Source organism: Acanthochromis polyacanthus, chromosome 9 (genome assembly GCF_021347895.1).
Source record: "Acanthochromis polyacanthus isolate Apoly-LR-REF ecotype Palm Island chromosome 9, KAUST_Apoly_ChrSc, whole genome shotgun sequence".
Lineage (NCBI taxonomy): Eukaryota > Metazoa > Chordata > Actinopteri > Pomacentridae > Acanthochromis > Acanthochromis polyacanthus.
In genome coordinates, this window is record NC_067121.1 from 19883325 (window position 1) to 19901254 (window position 17930).

General features: G+C 40.0%; 1 protein-coding gene across 1 annotated transcript in view; it reads left to right on the forward strand.

Moving 5' to 3' along the window:
• Positions 1–3112: 3112 nt before the first annotated feature.
• Positions 3113–17930, forward strand: part of LOC127535517 (myosin-K heavy chain-like) — a 98056-nt gene continuing 83238 nt past the window's right edge. Inside the window, exons 1-2 of the transcript XR_007944352.1 lie at positions 3113–3210; positions 3302–3382. The gene's annotated coding sequence lies outside the window, so the exon portion shown is untranslated. The remainder of the gene's footprint in view (positions 3211–3301; positions 3383–17930) is intronic.

The following is a 17930-nucleotide window of genomic DNA, read 5'->3' on the forward strand; positions in this document are numbered from 1 at the left end:
ACCGGTTACCTCGTCAGGTTAGCTCTGGCTAATCCTCACCATATTTCCTTCTCTCTCACACACACTTCCACATCTCTCACACACACACACACCACACACACACTCCCACATTCCACACATGCACGCGCACACACACACACACACACATCATATCTACATTGTATATAGTTCACTTGTCATTATTTTTCATAGAATAGTTAATAAATACCTCATTTTAGACCAAATTACAGTCTTGTGTTTCTTTGTGTAGAATTTAAACGAGGATTCAAGACTTTTTGATATGAGATTGATCAAAATTTTTATGAATATTAATTTTTTTATTAAAGTTTATTATTTCCCTAGGAATCTTGGGTGGTGCCCCAATTATTGATAACGAGAGCTATAAATCATAAGGTAGTACCCCTACACTGTTGCTGTGCTTCACACAGTTGCATTGGTTGGGATGTGATTTAGACATTAGATATTTTATCTATCTAATATATAAATTAGAAACTTCTGGCCAGTGACCAAAGCAAAATTAAATAAAAAAACATTGGGCTAAAGTAAAGTACATGTAGATCTTGAACAAAGTACATACTTGAATTTACCTTTAAAGTGTCAGTTTGCAAACATCTCTTTGCAGAAAAGTCTTCCTCCACCTTCTTACTTTCCAAGGCACAGTTTGAGGCACTCCTCAAGCCATCTTCGGCATCTGTTTGGAGAGCTTTATAGTTGTCTTGCAACTTATGACAGGAAAAGGAAAAACAAGCTGACATACAGTGCCTTGTGAAAGTATTCGGCCCCCTTGAACTTTTCAACCTTTCGCCACATTTCAGGCTTCAAACATAAAGATATAAAATTTATTTTTTTTGTCAAGAATCAACAACAAGTGGGACACAATCGTGAAGTGGAACGAAATTTATTGGATATTTTAAACTTTTTTAACAACTAAAAACCTGAAAAGTGGGGCGTGCAATATTATTCGGCCCCCTTGCATTAATACTTTGTAGCGCCACCTTTTGCTGCAATTACAGCTGCAAGTCGCTTGGGGTATGTCTCTATCAGGTTTGCACATCGAGAGACTGAAATTCTTGCCCATTCCTCCTTGCAAAACAGCTCGAGCTCAGTGAGGTTGGATGGAGAGCGTTTGTGAACAGCAGTCTTCAGCTCTGCCCACAGATTCTCGATTGGATTCAGGTCTGGACTTTGACTTGGCCATTCTAACACCTGGATACGTTTATTTGTCAACCATTCCATTGTAGATTTGGCTTTATGTTTTGGATCATTGTCCTGTTGGAAGATAAATCTTCGTCCCAGTCTCAGGTCTTTTGCAGACTCCAACAGGTTTTCTTCCAGAATGGTCCTGTATTTGGCTCCATTCATCTTCCCATCAATTTTAACCATCTTCCCTGTCCCTGCTGAAGAAAAGCAGGCCCAAACCATGAGGCTGCCACCACCATGTTTGACAGTGGGGATGGTGTGTTCAGGGTGATGAGCTGTGTTGCTTTTAAGCCAAACATATCGTTTTGCATTGTGGCCAAAAAGTTCCATTTTGGTTTCATCTGACCAGAACACCTTCTTCCACATGTTTGGTGTGTCTCCCAGGTGGCTTGTGGCAAACTTTAAATGAGACTTTTGATGGATATCTTTGAGAAATGGCTTTCTTCTTGCCACTCTTCCATAAAGGCCAGATTTGTGCAGTGTACGACTGATTGTTGCCCTATGGACAGACTCTCCCACCTCAGCTGTGGATCTCTGCAGTTCATCCAGAGTGATCATGGGCCTCTTGGCTGCATCTCTGATCAGTCTTCTCCTTGTTGGAGGTGAAAGTTTAGAGGGACGGCCGGGTCTTGGTAGATTTGCAGTGGTCTGATACTCCTTCCATTTCAATATGATTGCTTGCACAGTGCTCCTTGAGATGTTTAAAGCTTGGGAAATCTTTTTGTATCCAAATCCGGCTTTAAACTTCTCCACAACAGTATCTGGGACCTGCCTGGTGTGTTCCTTGGTCTTCATGATGCTCTCTGCACTTTAAACAAAACCCTGAGACTATCACAGAGCAGGTGCATTTATACGGAGACTTGATTACACACAGGTGGATTCTATTTATCATCATCAGTCATTTAGGACAACATTGGATCATTCAGAGATCCTCACTGAACTTCTGGAGTGAGTTTGCTGCACTGAAAGTAAAGGGGCCGAATAATATCGCACGCCCCACTTTTCAGTTTTTTATTTGTTAAAAAAGTATAAAATATCCAATAAATTTCATTCCACTTCACGATTGTGTCCCAATTGTTGTTGATTCTTGACAAAAAATTAAATTTTATATCTTTATGTTTGAAGCCTGAAATGTGGCGAAAGGTTGAAAAGTTCAAGGGGGCCGAATACTTTCACAAGGCACTGTATGTTTCAGGGTTGTTTTAATGGTACTGAAGGTTGTTGTTTTGAAAATTAACATATTTTTCTTATCAACTGTCTCCCTCTGTAGCTCTGAGACAGACTGCTGACCTGTCCAGGGCGAACCCTTGACCTGAGTCAGCTGAGATAGGCTCCAGCCTCCCACGATCCAACAGAGGATTGAGTGGTTTATAGATTATGCATAGATGGATGGAATTCTTAATTATTTCAAGAAAAATGCACAAGTTTTTGCTGACTATTAAATAGGTTTAAATAGTAAAACATGGAATGCATTGCTATTATATTTGGATTGAATTTCGTAATGTAACAGATTTGTGGAATATCTTTTTCATTTTAATCTAATTCATTTAATGTATACATTTTTTTTGACAAACCGTTTTGTGCATGAAATGAAATGACAAATTTCTTCAAATTTCTCCCTTTCTTCCTCTCTCAACTTTCTAACCAGCGAAAGCGAGACAGCAGCCCACCAGGAGCCTCCAGCCAAGTGGTCCTGCACCCCTTCTGGCTCTCAGCGTGGAGGCGAGGAACCATCCCGGCCGGAGGTCAGTCGTCCTAAACACTCTGCTGAAATGTGTTTTCACAGACGGCTGCCTCCTGTGAGGATAGCTTACCGTAACTGTAATAAATACAACAAATGGCCAAATGAAATCACCAGTCAGTCAGCATTTTTAGACAACAGTGTTTGACCTCAAGTTATCTGTCACAGGAACACGCTGCCCAGCCAGAAAGGAGCACCAGCCCCCAGCCGTCCACCTCTGGCTCACTGCATTACCCTCCAGAGCCTCACATAAGTCTCATCCCCCCACCGTACACCTCAGAATCAGATTCAGATTCAGACTATTATTCCGATTCTGGTGTAGAGGGAGATGTGGATACTGACTCAGACTCTGATTTCCAGGACGAGAGGAGCTCCAGCCCCCCGAGGTCCAACTCTGCTCAGCAAGCGAGGACGTCCCGGCAAATCTCCACCCCGGGGGAGGTCAGTAGCACACTGAAATGTCTACTTTGAGAGAAGTGAATTTTGTCAAGTTAGTCTACAGTCATTTTTAAAAATACAGGAAAGGACTATTTGAAGAGTGCCATCAGGCTTTTTGAGAGCACAGTGTGTTACAGTCACGACCTGATGGTGCCAGTGACGTTTGCAAGTCATCATAAACGTGTGTGAAATGTAAAATGTATTCAGGAGCACATGTGTAAATAAGAAGTGCTACAAAATTCAGACCAAGCTGCCTCAGTTACGATGTTGTGTTCACTGATCCAAGCCAGTGTTCCCCCCAAAACTGCCCCAAGAATTCAGCTCAAACCCTTTCCATCTTGTACACACTCTGCCTCCGTTTGCCAGTTTGGATGAAGGAACCCAAAGAGTGTCTTTTAAAATAACCAACCTGAAGTGGGAGTAGATTATAAAGCCCTCCAGCACTCAGTCTGTATTGATGCCGGTTTTCTGACCGCACTCCTCACAAATACAGCGTCTGTTGTTTCCCACAATGGAGGTCCTCCTCTTAATGATTTCAGATTCATGATATGTGTTTGAAAGCAGCATCTATGGAGTAATGTTTTGTTAGAATCGGTGAAATGACAGCAGGATTATTTTGATACTTAAAGAGCTGGTGAGTCTTTCTGTGTCTTTAACACAGCAGCCACAGACCGAGAAAAGTGTCACCTAAATATATTCTCCTCCAAGATTCTCTGGTTTTGGCGCGAGCTATCGCGCCAAAACAAGATTTGCTTTCTAGCGTCCTGAGATTTGGATACAGACCACAACAAATAGCGATCGCCAAGTAATGTGGAGGTTTTCGTTCACTTCTCATCTCTAGTATGTTGTGGGACACTCGTTGAGACTATCCGAGCCGGTCAGTGTGGGAAAAAAAGCATGTTGGGGCGGACTTTGACGCGGGGGGGCACGTTGCCCCATACTTTTCGCTAGCTGAGCTGCTAGCTGAGCTGCGAAACTGCCTGCCTGGCTAAATACTGCAGTTATGTCGAAAATTCATTTCTCCATCACTCACATGTATGAAAAGACATATGAAAACAGACCCCAGGTTGAAAAAAACCCCGAAGTTCCCCTTTAAGGGGAACTCCAGACTTACTTGGTATTTTAAAAAATATTTTCAAACATTCTTTTCTCCTATAGTTTTTTTTTTAGATTTGGTCTCAGGATAAGAACATTTACACAACAACTGCGTGTTTTAATATTTTGTTACATGGATTATTTGAAATTTGATGAATGGGACGTAAAATGTCCTCCAGTTCTGGAATGATCCATGCATATTATCTTATCTAAGTCCGGCCCGAGGGCCGAATCCGTCCCACTGTCGAATTTCTTTGTGGCCCGCCAGCATTTGTGATCAGGGTATACATACACAGGTTAAAAAATATTTTAGGTTTTACCACAAGGTGGCAGCATGACCCATTCTGACCATAATAGTGTTCGGAAAGTTCAATTCTTTCAATGCACTAAAATGTGTTACTCCATGTGCTCCTTCTCTTCACTGGGAAGATAATGGATACTTCTTCAAAAATATTTGGCCACATGACCAATTTCTTCCATGGTTTTCAAGGAACACATTGCTGATGAGTAAAATATATTACAAAGTTTGCTAATATTAATTGTTTTTAAAAATTTTGCCATTGCTTCCATTAAGTTTTTTTTAGTATAATACAAAGAAAATACATCATGGACTTGGTTAATACTTCATATTATGTTAAAATATGTTATTATTAGTGTTAAAATAGCATAATAGTATGTTAAAATATGTTGCATATTCGTAAAACACATTATAAAGTTTGCTAATAATAACTGTTACTCGTCTTCTATTTTCGAAATTAAATTTTTTTTAATGATATTAGAGAACAGGGTCTGATGGTAATAAACATTTTATTTTATTATTACATTAATTTGTTTTATTATAATTGTAAAGCACCAGAGCTGGACCCGAATATCCGGAATATCTGAATATTCATTTGCTACGGCGGTATCCTGATATTAATTTTGGTCCCCCCCCCCCCCCCCTTCGGACGTTACGGAGCAGAAAGAATATGCGGCGTTACTGTCTTCCCTCCGCCTTCGGCCCACATCTGCACATATCGGCTCATCTCGTCGTGTGATCACATAAACACATATATGTCTATAACATATAAGACATATGTCTATGTGATCACCTCCTCCTCCCCCCAGACGAAACTATTCGGAGCTTGTCTCTTCACTGTTGCCAACTCCTCAGTAAGGAAAGTCGCTGTTGGCTGTCCTAAAAGTCGCTAGAAGTCGCTAAATGACGTCATTTCCTAATTTGCATATTTCTCAGTTTGCATGTAATTGTAATCAACGTTGTAGGAGAGAATAACGTTGTGGAAGAGACCAAAAAGTGAGTATAAAAAACCCAAAATATTTTTAACAGAGGCGAAATGCTGTGGTTTATTTTAGCATGTCAGTGAAGAAACATTTTCGTTTATATGGCTCCGTAAGTCTGGATGGGATCTGCAGTGACTTTGCGCATGCGTGTTTCATCTGCCATCTGGCCGCGGAGCGATGTGTCCTCTAATCAGACACTGGGACTGCTGCGGGGTTACTGGACTGACAGCCTGTGCTTTGAGATGGGGAGGAGCTCACAGCAGCACCTGCTGCTCATTGAAAACAGTAACTGCAGAATGATCCCAGTTTTCCTGTCAGAGTCTCCAAAACAGCAGAAAAAGTCGCTAGATATGTGGCTAGTCGCTTTTGACAAAAAAAGTCGCTAGGAGCTTTGAAATGTCACTAGATTTAGCGAGAAAGTCGCTAAGTTGGCAACACTGCGTCTCTTCCCTGCGCCTTCGGCCCACTTCGGCTCATCCCGTCGTGTTCTTCGGCTCATCTCGGCTCCTCCATTCGTGTTTGTTACCACCACCCGAATGGCCGGGTGGCTGCCCACTCTGACGTCACGCTTCACTTCGTTGCATAAACACATGCTGAAGACCTGCTGTTTGGGAATTCTTCAGTTTAACTGAAGACAAAACGAAGGCAAAATCTGGATCCGGGAGACCAGACCAACGGATCCGAATATTCGGGCTATCTCCGCCACCAGCCGCCACCAGCCGCCGCGCCGGGGCAGAACGAATATTCGGATATTCGTCTTTAATAGGGCCCGAATATTCGGAGGCCAGAAACCACTATTGGGGCCAGCCCTATAAAGCACTTTGTGATTTTGTATCTGTGAAAAGAGATATCCAATGTAAAGGAATACAAATGGTTAGGATTGATAGTTTGGAGACTTGTAAGTTGCGGAGTGCAGGAAAAATAACTTTATCACTCATTGCAATGAGATATGTTTGTCACTTCTAACCCTCTTAACACTACTGTGCTTAAAAGGCATGCTTTCTCTGAAAAAAATCTCCAAAATACAAATGTTTTTTTAGAGCCACACACTGTAAAAATGGAAACAATGGTTCAGCTTTCCGACTGTTTGTAATAAATACCATCAGTTTTGTGTGGTTACATTGAGAAAAATATTGAAAAGAAGCTTAAAATTGTCAGATTTCATTGTAGTCACTGTATTTAATATGTCAAATTCAAAAATTCACCAAAAATAGTGATGAACATTTAAAACAAACAAACAAAAGAGTCTCTGCTCTGCATGGCAACTGAGAAGCCATGACTGACTCAGGCCAGTTGTGAGCAACAACCATGTCACCAAAATGCAGACACTTTTTGGGTGAACCTTTCAATTCAGTTTCAATAAATTTTATTTACAAGTTGAAATGTGTCATCTCAAGACACTTCAATGAGAAAAGTAAAGAAAATTACAAAGAGAAATCCAACAAATCCAAAATTTCCTTTGGATTCCCGTCTGAGCAAGCACTTGGCGACAGTGGGGAGGTAAAACTCCCTTTTTCAGGAAGAACCCTCCGGCAGAACCAGGCTCAGACAGGGCGGCCATCTGCCTCGACCGGTTGGAGTGAGGGTAAAGGAGGGAGAGAGCAGGATATTATACAGAAAACAGATCAAAACACTAGAGAAAAATAAACAAACAATTTAAAAAAAAAAAAAGAGAACAATAAACCCAGCGAAGGTTACTGAGGTCAGGACCTGTGAGACTGAAATGTGACTGCAGGCCATTGGTGCTGCTCAGTCCATCACATCAGACACACACACACAGCAGCAGAACGTCTTCTTCATGCAAGACAAGATGCGTTGGAAGCAGTTTTTCTTCTTTTTCTTCTTGCTTTGCTCCTTCTCGCTGTCTTCAGTGTACTGATGGTTCTGCTCGACCTTCCTGAATTGATCTTCCTTGCTGACATTGCTGGTGTCATTGCTCTCACTGTCCTCAATGTCTTTAGCAGCTTTATAATCATCACTCTCCTCAATGTCCTCATACTCGCTGCTCTTCTTGTCCTCCCGGTCTTTGTCCTCATCAGGTAAGCCTGTCAGGTCAATTCTGTTTTCAGGGTCTGCAGGCTTAACCATGATGAACAGGCTGGTGGAGGGTTTAGGTTCATTGCTAAAAAAAGGAAACACACACTGTTGGGTTTACATCCGACAAGCAGAGAATGTAAACATGCAAATCAGCAAAAGTCCATATCAGAGTTTTGTCACTTGCTGGGCTGTTAATATCCCACAACCTGTGTACAAAGTAAATAGAAGCACACTTACCAACTGCTGGTGGGGGAGCTGCTGCTGAGGTAGCTTTTGGTGATAAAAGGGTGGTTGAGGATACCACTGGGGGTGATTCTGTCCTTCTCATCCCACTGAAGCATCGCCTTCAACAGCTCGATGTACTCCCTCCTCTCATCAGCCTCTGCTGGGTTATCCGTCTCAGAATACACCTGGTGCAGAAAACATTTGGGAAGTACAACAGTGGTCAAGTCACCTTCAACCTGAAATATGAATACAATAAATGAACATCACTCTTCAGCAACTAGCTGCTGCTTCCTAAACTACCTACCGTTTTCATTTCATCCAGAGAGCGGAACGTGTGACATCTGGGGGTGCTGTACATGACAAAGAGCCCAAAATACTCTCTCGGAGTCTGAAAGAAGAAAACAATGATGCTTACTAAAGCCTTCATCTTATTGAGCGAGTAAAGGTCAGTGGTAAAATCACAGTAGGAGTATTGTACCTTCAGCCGCCACAAGCCACTACACTTTTTCTTCAAAAAGAATCGTGATCTCCGACCAGCCTCGATGAGATGTTGCGGCGGCAGACCCAGCAGACTGATCATTTGTCGGAGCTGCAGACAGAACACAACACCACGTTAGACCTGAAGCTAATCGTGTGACGGCGTCTAATGCGTTTCAGCTACAGTAATTTACTCACTATCCAGTATTCTGACTCTGTTCCGAAGAGAGCAATACGAGCCACCATCCAGGCCATCATGCAGCCTAACGACCAAACGTCGATGGCCTCTGAATACGGCAGGCCCAGGATGATTTCTGGAGCTCTGAATGTGGAAAAAACATCAAATGAAGATGTGACACAGTAGACAGTAAGGAGACAGTGCTGATTTAAAGATTTCTCAGTGGTGAAAACTTAACAGTATTATCATACCTAAATGCAGGTATTTGGAGTAGCTCTCCTGCTTTGGCTTCGGACGTGTACTTGGCCACACCAAAGTCAATGAGTTTGACCTTGAAGGGCTGCTTCACATGATCCACCATCACGATGTTGTCCATTTTCACGTCACCGTGGATTATGCCAGCACTTTTTGTCGTATTCAAAGCCACGGCCAGCTGTAAGAAAAAACAACAACATTTGTCAGGAGTTGAAGAAATCTGTCACATGGCAATAAAAGTAGAGGTTGTAAAGGTTCCTGAACCACCGATGCTGGTTCTAGCACCACTGTAGGAGATAAATATAGGGAGACAATAGAAGGTCACACCTGTTGAATAACGGTACGGACGTGTTCCAGTGGCATTGGCTCTTTTAAGCCACGTACATAGTCCCACAGGGAGATGTCCAGTTTTTCCAACACCAGGAGCCGCGTACTTTTTACAAAGACTTCTCCCTTGTACTTGATGATGTTGGACTTGTCCGAGTTGTGGCACATGAGCTTTTCCAAGATTTCCGCCTGTGGAGACATAATATGTTTGCTGAGCCACATAGTCCAGTCAGTTCTTCTCAACAACTATGAAGTACATTATTTTTTTTTATGTTTATTTTTTATTTTATTTTATTTTTTTTAATAAATTTTATTATTACAACAGTGAACATTAAAGACATACAAACAGGTCACTTTTACAATATAGAAGATAGTGTTAAACAAAGTAGAGAGCAAACAATAATAATGAGTAATAACGATTATATATGCAACAAAGACGAAACAGGGAGAAAAGAAAGGTAAAAAATAAATGGAAATGAAAGCAGAAATAGCTGTTCTCTGTGTGTATGAAGGAGGGAGTGTGTGTATGTGTGTGTGTGTGTGTGTGTGTGTGAGAGTGTGTTCACGCATATTCCATATATGATGTATAATATATATGCTGATAATGATAGTGATATAAATAAGGAGATTAATGAATAATAACAGTTATTTACCTCATTACAATAATAATAGAAAACATAACAATTGTCAAAACAAGTGATTGAAACCGGACAATCCCCACACACAGAAAATGTCTTTTTGTGTCACTCTTCAGCTGAAATCAGTGTCCTACCTCACGGTCTAGATTGTTCCTTTCGGGCATCTTTATAGCCACATGCTCTTCAGTCTTGTCTTCCACACATTCCAGCACTGTTCCATAGCCTCCACGTCCCAGGTTTTTCACCAACGTGTAGCCTTTTGGGACTTTGGAACGCTGCGTTGTGGTACTCCCCTCAGAGGAAGGCGATGAGGATGAACTCTGAATGTTCATTTTTATGTCGTCACAGAAGACTGAAAGTGAAACAGACACAAAAGAGAACCATAATCTATGGATGTCTTGTTAAACCGTTGGTAATCTACCACACTGTTGTGATCTCAGTTTTTTTTATCAAATTTGCTAAATATTGAACCAATTATCACAAAGCAACAGCACTGAGTGTTACAATCTGTTCTGAATTGTGTTATAAGGCATATTGGACAGTATTGCAGTAAAATTACACGGATGCTTCCTCAGAAACTCCAAAGTGTTTACTTCATTAAACAGAAGAGTGGAGTTACTTACCTCACAAAAGTTTGCTTATCTGGATTTTGTTGAAATATGGATGTCTCTGAGGTTGGTTTTACTAAACTACTCAATAAACTAATAAATAACTCAGTAAAATAAAGTGAAATGGTGTCTCCGCTCAGAGTTTTTGTGTTTGACATAAATTCTAGAATGCCTTTAAAAACAATTAGAAAGTCCTCGGCATTGTTTATTTTTGAAAATGTCATGTTAAATGATCAAACTGCCGTTGTTTTTCTCATCTATCTGCATTTAATCACCTATAATGACATGCTCTGACTAATGTTGTTATAAATTGCTGACGAATATTTTTGAATGTTTTCAGATTTTTTATTTACAAATCAAGATATTTGAGATATTTCTTTAAAGTCTGTTTATCCACTTCCAGCACATTTTTTACATATTACAGTCATCTGAGGTAATGTTTAAATGACAATATCTCAAGAACTAATACAGATAAAACATGAATTTTTCACCGTCTTTTCTCGTTTCAACTACAGGACAAGTCGATGAAATAATCTCTGAAAACAGGTGACTTGAAATTTAAAAAATCATTGAAGTCATGAAAGTCTCATCTTTGAGCACACATTCCCCACAAAAAACGAGAATGTGCAATACAAAACAAAACATACAGAATCATTTTTTTAACATTAAACACTCGGTAAACAAAAATGAAAAAGAAAATGTGACGAATTTAAGTAACTGATTGAGCAGGTAAGACAAGTTGTACCACAAAAACTAAAGTATTGCTGGATAGTATAATATAATTTCCTTTTGGATTCCATGTTATAAGTTAGGAAACAGCGTGAACTATTACTATTATTACAGAGTTGTAGAAAAACAGATTTTAAAACTGCCTTCTGAATGTTTCCTCTGGTGTTTGCTTCATCAAACAGAACAGTGAAGTCACTTACCTCAAAAATGTTCACTTCTTTGGACTTTGTCGAAAGGTTGTTGCTGAATTTAATCTCGATGTCTTGCTAGCTTCGATATAGTCCTGTTGTCCTGCTGAAATCCGTAAGACACTGACTGTCCAGAACTGACTCTACACTGTGATGATTTAAATGTGGTTTGAATTCTAGAATGTCTATGATGATGCAATCAACAGTTAGAAGCTAGTTTTTTAGAGTTGAAACCTGCATATCTTGACAAGGGTACATCAGATCATGTTCAGACTTGGTAGGGGTATTGCTGGGGTCCTGAGGAAGTGCAGTGTGGAGTTTGCAGCAGATTGGATGAATGGTGGTGGCTTTTTCAATGCAATGAAAACAAGGTAGTCACATTCTGACAGCAGTCTCAGCACTACTTCGTTTAAACGTAAACAAATGCAATGGAGCAAATATGTAGTGTTGTTATTGCTAGAACTGTCATACTGAGTGAAAAAAGCACACTGTGGGTGGGTCTGGGTTTATGCAAAACGCTGAAACACTGGTGTAGTCTTTGGATACGAGGAATATGGCTTTCAAAAAAAAGTTTTCTTTCTTTTCTTCAACTTATGGTTAATTGAGCATTTGGATAAAATATGTTGTGGTAAATTGTGCCATCAATTATGTTGAAGTAAAATAGAAAATTTTATACCTCATATAATGTAAGATCTGTCTCCATTTGTTCATCTCAGGCCTGGTGGGCAGATCCTGTTCTGGTTCCTTATCTAATGTACCTAATGTAATTATTTACCAATAATCATTTAACAAAAATGCATCATCCAGAGCTAACTTCATGCTACATCTTCAGCCTCATATAGTAGCTTACTGTATGATTATATAACACGTGGAATAATTTCAGGTCTCAATAATTGTACAGACATAAAACCATAAACATGAAAAATTTACTTTGAGCAGCAAACAATTGTTTTGTACACACTGAAAGAAAAACCTGGTTGGATTTGCATAAAAAAAATACTGACAGCGCAAAACTATATTGTGTTTTGGTTTGAACACATTTTCAACCAATATCCCCTTAATTAATATCTGCTGTTTGAGCATCATTATTTCACATTGAAATCTTTAAGTCAAATCATGTTCTTTTTCATACTTCACCCATGTTATACATGCATGAAGCATTTCTTTTAAATATATTTATTTATGTCATCTTGTTGGTGTTTAATTTGTTTCTATCTATAATCAATGATCAAATTTCATATTCTATACATGATAGTTCTATTGATGCAACCTAAATGAAATTACTTTTGCTGAAGCTAAATTTGTGTTGACCTACAAAGCATTCAAAACAATTAAACAAATAAATAACAAACTGATTTAATATTTCTTTTTAGATCAAACAATTGTAAACATGGAAACTACAGAACCTGTTTTAACAGAGAAATATTTCATCTCATCAATGCATTTAATCTACAGAAATGAACTCCCTCCACATTCAACTTAAAGTGCACATGTGCATAACTGAGGCTTAAAAACATTCCTTTGGGTGCCTCAGATAACATGGTTAAAACCTTTAAAATGTCGATTTTGCGTCTCTTTGAAGACACGATGAACTGCAACCAAGTGTTCAGCCAGTTTGCTCCACAACTGTTAGGATTAGGATTACATTCAAACACAAGTAACTAAAGGAGCGACTTACAGCCACAAGAAAGAAACAAGGTCGCATATGTGACCAAAGACAGTCTGACCATCAACACTGACCTTGTCTTCTTTTTTCTTTTTTAAACACAGTTAAGTGAAACACTTGAACAATAATTGCATAAACCTATCAACAGCAACTTTTCTTTTAACCAAACAGTGCAAGACAACGTGAGGCCTAAAGACCAAACACTGAACACCACAAACCAGTATTCAAGTACCGTATTTTCCACACCATAAGGCGCAGTCTGGATTACGGGGTTTATTTCTGTACTCAAGCCAAATATAAGACGCACCGTATTATTGGACGCACGCTAAAACAAGGAAACGGAACGAAATAGTGAGTTTGGTTGAACTTTATTCTACTACGTATTTAAAAATACACTCACATTATTTTTTGATCAAGCTTTTGTCACACATCCATAAAAGTCCTCATCTTCCTTACCAAAAAGTAGTATATTCAAGTATATTTTGAGTATACTAAGAAATAAGAAAGTACTCTTATAGTAAACTTGAAGTTACTACTTATGTACTTATACAAGATATACTTTGCCAAGTTAATGTTAAGTATACTCTGAGTTTACAGAAAATTATATTAAAAGCATATTTGCATAGATCAGACCCAGCTGCCCATCTTTCAATAACACAGCACTGTTAAATCTTTTCTTTGGACGATCATAGATCTTACTGTGAAACATATGGAGATGACCTTCCAAATTCTTTCTGGAGCATGTAATGTGATGGAGGAATCATACCAGGAAGCATTATGTTGAGCATTTCAAGTAAATTAGTAACTGCTTCTCCCGATAAATTGTGTCGTAACAGAAAAGACATCAGCATCAGTAATGTTTCCCCTTTTGAAACTGTTGCACCTGGATACAAAGGCTTTTCAGCTTCTCCAGATTCTCCTCCGTCCTCTCCTCCTCCGTCCTCGGTGAGAATAGTTGTGCTCATAAGTTTACATACCCTGACAGAATTTTTGATTTAATCATGACATTTTTTCAGAGAATGGTAATGATAACGTTTTTTTTTTTTTTAAATCAATCATGTTCCTGGTTACACAACCATGTGGTTCTATATGGAGAATATGACAGAAAAATATACAACGTGAAAGGAAAACTTTAGGTTGATGCTGCTTGTGTAAAGACAGACACTTGGATGTTAAGAATGATGAGCCTGTGACCAATAATGACCGGAAGAGGAGTTAAAACCTACAGTGGGGCTAAAAGGTCTTTGGCAGTCAAAAAAATCTTCAAGTTCTCCCACTTAAGAAGATAAGAGTGGTCTGTAATTTTAATCACAGGTACACTTCAACTGTGAGAGACAGAATGTGAAAAAATCCAGGATATCACATTGTATGATATTAAACAATTTTACAGTAAAAATGTGCCAACAATATGTATTTGGCGCCTGCAAACAAGCAAAATTTTTGGCAGCCAAATACTTTGCATATGTGAAGTCTACTGAGAATGGAATTTCCGGAGCCCTTATCTGTATGTTAACTAGTTTTAACAAAGTCAAGGTAATCATTGACTGTTATTTTACAGTGTATGATTAAAGCAGAATATGACTCCTAAGGTTTATACACAATCACTTACCATGTTTTCAGCTGCTCTGCTGTCGGAGACCATTTCAGAATCTGACAGGTATTCTTCATTCTACAGGGGAAAAAAAGATAAGATCAGTAACGACCATTTGATACCGTTGGAATTTAATTCACTCAAGATAAAACTTGGGTGAAGTATGAATTTACCGCTTTATAATCTGTAATAGAGTTTTCCTCATCTTCCCCATTTTCTTCATCTTCTGTGGTACTTTGGTCAAAATCATTGAAGGCCTACAATGTAATAACAAACAAAAGAATTACTTGAAGTTTAATGTAAAGAAATGATGCAATGCAGCATTTGTCCCCTATTCTTTGGAAGGATGAAGTGTCACAGTTCCGCTCCTCTGTCCTGTCTGTCTGGTTGTCTCCCGTCCGCTCCTCTGTCCTGTCTGTCTGGTTGTCTCCCGTCCGCTCCTCTGCCCTGTCTCTGTCTGGTTGTCTCCCGTCCGCTCCTCTGCCCTGTTTGTCTGGTTGTCTCCCATCCGCTCCTCTGCCCTGTCTTTCCCCTGCAGCTCGGTGCCTGAGTGGAGTCTAGCTTCTCAAGCTGACTCCACTCAGGCAATCAACTATCTCCATGGCTCCCCGACAGCTGACGATCATTCACTAACGACTCACCTCTGCAATAAGTACCGGCTCAGCCTTCCACTCCCTGCCAGAGTGTTAACCAAGAACCACGCAGTTCGGTTTGCTCTCCAGCCTTTATGCATTATCTGTTTGAGTTTCTACCCTGTTTTTCCTCACGTTTGTTTTCTCCTGCCTCCACGCAGCCAGCTGTCCGGGAACCCCTCTCCTGCCTGGAACCCCCTCTCCTGCCTGGAACCCCCTCTCCTGCCTGGAACCCCCACTCGAACCCCCACTCCTGCCTGGAACCCCCACTCCTGCCTGGAACCCCCACTCCTGCCTGGAACCCCCCGCTCATGCACTCTGGTTTCCCCATCCTGGCCATTGTTCATCCCCAACAATAAACCACTTGCATTCAGCCAGCCCTGGTAGTGTGGCTTTCTGCTTGGGTCCACCCGCTCGCCGTGACATGAAGCAAATGTGGAAATTAATGGCACGCAGCATTGGGAGGGAGCCTATTTAAAATGACAAAAAGTACTGATAGCAGAAAAATGGAATGACTTGTCTCAATAGGGGCCAACCAAAGTCTCTCTCATTTTCTCTATCTAAAGCGCGTTTTTCTTTTTCTTTAAGTTATTTTCCTTCCAAAGTGTTAACTATTTATTTCTTCAGTTTTTGGAACATTAGTCTAGACATTTTGCTCATGTTAAGCTGAATTTTATTCGTTTAATCTGGAGAACCGATTCAGAACCAGCATTTATTTTTCTGAATTTTGACAGTTTTTCATCAAACATCCGTTTTTCTTGGCTAAGATTGAAAGCCATCATTTTCTTAAATCAGGCGGCATTAAACCCGGCGCCATTCAGCTGTGACCTCCGTAGACCTGTTGGATCAGGTCCATTTGCATAGAATCGATAAATCCGCGGCAGGACATCCAAGCGTGACCATAACGATGACACACGGCTCCGAACCTGCAAGTCCAGACCGTTGTGCTGCTTCTCTGAAGGCCGCAAGTCCCAGCCCCATGACGGTTCACTTCAAAATCCAGCTGAGCTTGCTCTGATTCCATTCTATGGGTGATGTACTAACCGCTTGGTCAATTAATTCATTTAATCAGTTTATTCCTTTACAAATGATTAATTCTTAATTCAAATTACCGGTTACCTCGTCAGGTTAGCTCTGGCTAATCCTCACCATATTTCCTTCTCTCTCACACACACTTCCACATCTCTCACACACACACACACCACACACACACTCCCACATTCCACACATGCACGCGCACACACACACACACACACATCATATCTACATTGTATATAGTTCACTTGTCATTATTTTTCATAGAATAGTTAATAAATACCTCATTTTAGACCAAATTACAGTCTTGTGTTTCTTTGTGTAGAATTTAAACGAGGATTCAAGACTTTTTGATATGAGATTGATCAAAATTTTTATGAATATTAATTTTTTTATTAAAGTTTATTATTTCCCTAGGAATCTTGGGTGGTGCCCCAATTATTGATAACGAGAGCTATAAATCATAAGGTAGTACCCCTACACTGTTGCTGTGCTTCACACAGTTGCATTGGTTGGGATGTGATTTAGACATTAGATATTTTATCTATCTAATATATAAATTAGAAACTTCTGGCCAGTGACCAAAGCAAAATTAAATAAAAAAACATTGGGCTAAAGTAAAGTACATGTAGATCTTGAACAAAGTACATACTTGAATTTACCTTTAAAGTGTCAGTTTGCAAACATCTCTTTGCAGAAAAGTCTTCCTCCACCTTCTTACTTTCCAAGGCACAGTTTGAGGCACTCCTCAAGCCATCTTCGGCATCTGTTTGGAGAGCTTTATAGTTGTCTTGCAACTTATGACAGGAAAAGGAAAAACAAGCTGACATACAGTGCCTTGTGAAAGTATTCGGCCCCCTTGAACTTTTCAACCTTTCGCCACATTTCAGGCTTCAAACATAAAGATATAAAATTTATTTTTTTTGTCAAGAATCAACAACAAGTGGGACACAATCGTGAAGTGGAACGAAATTTATTGGATATTTTAAACTTTTTTAACAACTAAAAACCTGAAAAGTGGGGCGTGCAATATTATTCGGCCCCCTTGCATTAATACTTTGTAGCGCCACCTTTTGCTGCAATTACAGCTGCAAGTCGCTTGGGGTATGTCTCTATCAGGTTTGCACATCGAGAGACTGAAATTCTTGCCCATTCCTCCTTGCAAAACAGCTCGAGCTCAGTGAGGTTGGATGGAGAGCGTTTGTGAACAGCAGTCTTCAGCTCTGCCCACAGATTCTCGATTGGATTCAGGTCTGGACTTTGACTTGGCCATTCTAACACCTGGATACGTTTATTTGTCAACCATTCCATTGTAGATTTGGCTTTATGTTTTGGATCATTGTCCTGTTGGAAGATAAATCTTCGTCCCAGTCTCAGGTCTTTTGCAGACTCCAACAGGTTTTCTTCCAGAATGGTCCTGTATTTGGCTCCATTCATCTTCCCATCAATTTTAACCATCTTCCCTGTCCCTGCTGAAGAAAAGCAGGCCCAAACCATGAGGCTGCCACCACCATGTTTGACAGTGGGGATGGTGTGTTCAGGGTGATGAGCTGTGTTGCTTTTAAGCCAAACATATCGTTTTGCATTGT